Here is a 1,885-nt window from a genome sequence, read left to right as displayed (position 1 = left end):
CTGGCTCCGCCCCTACGGAGCCACCGCGCGCCGGCATTGGCAGACGCCGCGGTGACGGCCGGTGCGCTCGCCAACTGGCGGCGAGGGCAGCGCGAAGGGCCGGCGGTGAGCGCGGAGGAAGGCGGGGTTCTGGTGGCGAGGGGAGCGACGGGGGCTGGATGAGGCCCCGGAGGCCCGCCCCCTGCTCGGTGGGATAGGTGGGCCGGGCGCTGACGGGCTGACGGCTTGACGGGCTGGCAGCCCGGCGGGCAGGGACGGGGTGGGGCGCGCGCGGCGTTGCCACGGGCAACGGACACGGCAGAGCCGGACATTGGGCCTCCTGGCCCACAGGGGGCAGTCTCGCACTCGTCCACCTCAGCGGCCCCGCGCTAAGTCACAATCCCTGATTCTGGCGTTCAAGGCCTGCTCCCCGCTCCTCGGCGCGCGCCGCCCAAGGCCTGGGCCCAGCTGTGCACCTGACCATTCAGCTTGGTGCTCAGGCTTCTGGAATCTTCGCTTTCTCAGCGCACCCCTCTCTGAGCCTGTTGCTTCCCCTCTCAAACGGAATAGAACTGGAAGAGACGATGCATGTAAAGGGCTGGGCCCAAAGGAGGCCGTAAATAAATAAGAATTGTTGCTCTGGCTGTTGTAATCTGTCCGTTCATTCCACAAAGATCCCTGGCAGAGCTAAGCAGAGTGGGAGTTATCAGAAGGCTCTCAGGTGACAGAGACGTGGCTCCTAAGAGGAGCTCAGCAAATGCTGTCGGGTGGAGTGTAGAGTTCAAGGCAGGGAGTGGTGGGACATGAGCTGCCAGAAGTTTGGCCACTCGAGGGAGTTGGGACTTGTCCTTTGAGCATAAGGAGCCATGGAAAGGCTTCGACCTGGGAAGAGCCACGGTGAGTTGGGAGTTTGGAAAGCTATCTCTGGCTTCTATGTCGGAGGGAGTAGAACTGCGGACAGTGAGTCCAGGGAAGCAGCTGAGATGGGAGAGGGGCGTTTGCACCAGGATGGGGCTGTGGGAAAGGGAAGAGGTGCTGGCGGGAGAGGAGCCCAGGAGGCTGAGTGAACTGGCCGTGGGACCGGCTGGCTGCAAAGAGGAATAGAGGGTGACATCTAAAGCAAAACCCTCTGGCTGGGAGATTGGGGATTTGGGGAGGTCTCCCTGAGAAAGAGACCCAGAAAAGATGCAGGTTCTGATGGTGCTGTGTCCCGTGTGGGCCACCCAGCAGCATGGGCCAGGAGGTTGGACAACCTCTGGGTCCAGAGCTTAAGAGAGAAATCAGGGCTGGAAACCAAGATTTGAGGATCACCAGAGATGGTAATTGAAGCTGTGGGATTTAGTGACCTAGCCTGGGGAAGGTATGTATGAGGGATGATAAATGGAGACAAGGTCCCAACAGAACCCTGAGAAAAGAGGACACGGAAGTTTTGAGCAAAGGAATCGACAAAGATTGAGAAAGAGCAGCCCGAGAGGAGGAAAACCAGGAGAGTGTGGCATCACAGACATGGCGAGGAGAGGCCATTTCAAGCCAGGGTGGGAGATGTCACAAATCCCATCCACTACCCCCCTGCATTGAAGCAACAGCTTTCACACCACATTGGGTGGTTGTGCTCCATTGATGCCGGTTCATTTAATGATTCAATAACAATTTTCAAGTAGCTGATATGTGCCACACATTGCTCAAGGTGCTAGAAATTCAACAATGAACAAAGCAGACGAATATCTTTGCAGTCACGAAGCTTACATTCTTGTCCGGGGGACAGGAAAAATAAACAATGTATCTTGGTGATAACTACGTAGAAAATAAAGCAAGCCGAGGGGATGAAGAGATGGGGTCAGCACTATTTTTGATGGGGAAAGGCCTCTTTGATCAGGGGAGATTTGAACAGGTGAAATCTAAAGAA

At 56.7% G+C, this 1,885-nt stretch overlaps 1 protein-coding gene across 1 annotated transcript in view; it reads left to right on the top strand.

The window, feature by feature from the left end:
- The first annotated feature begins 380 nt into the window (after nucleotides 1-380).
- The window catches only part of GMFG (glia maturation factor gamma), an 8,416-nt gene continuing 6,911 nt past the window's right edge, over nucleotides 381-1,885 (top strand). The window contains exon 1 of the mRNA XM_025050558.1: nucleotides 381-876. The gene's annotated coding sequence lies outside the window, so the exon portion shown is untranslated. The remainder of the gene's footprint in view (nucleotides 877-1,885) is intronic.

Source organism: Pteropus alecto, unplaced genomic scaffold (assembly GCF_000325575.1).
Source record: "Pteropus alecto unplaced genomic scaffold, ASM32557v1 scaffold271, whole genome shotgun sequence".
NCBI lineage: Eukaryota > Metazoa > Chordata > Mammalia > Chiroptera > Pteropodidae > Pteropus > Pteropus alecto.
Note: the sequence above shows the minus strand (reverse complement) of the source record. Positions and strands in the feature narration are given on the sequence as shown.